Source organism: Panulirus ornatus, chromosome 2 (assembly GCF_036320965.1).
Source record: "Panulirus ornatus isolate Po-2019 chromosome 2, ASM3632096v1, whole genome shotgun sequence".
In the NCBI taxonomy this organism is placed as follows: domain Eukaryota; kingdom Metazoa; phylum Arthropoda; class Malacostraca; order Decapoda; family Palinuridae; genus Panulirus; species Panulirus ornatus.
In genome coordinates, this window is record NC_092225.1 from 100,867,939 (window position 1) to 100,868,183 (window position 245).

Genomic DNA, 245 nt, shown 5'->3' on the forward strand with positions numbered 1-245 from the left:
TTTCTTGCCCGCCTTTCACCCTCCTGCAAGTTCAGGCCCCGATCATTCTCGCTCGCTTCCTTTCATCAATTCTCGACGCCACTCCGTTCCACAGGAAACAGCATCGCCTTTGTTAATAACAGGATACCTGTAATTTTAAGTTTGTATCCACTTTTTGCATGTAGTCGGTCAAACTTACCATATGAAACTATGTAACGTATGTACTGAAATACGAATTGTAGCATCTTATGTAATATAAACCCACT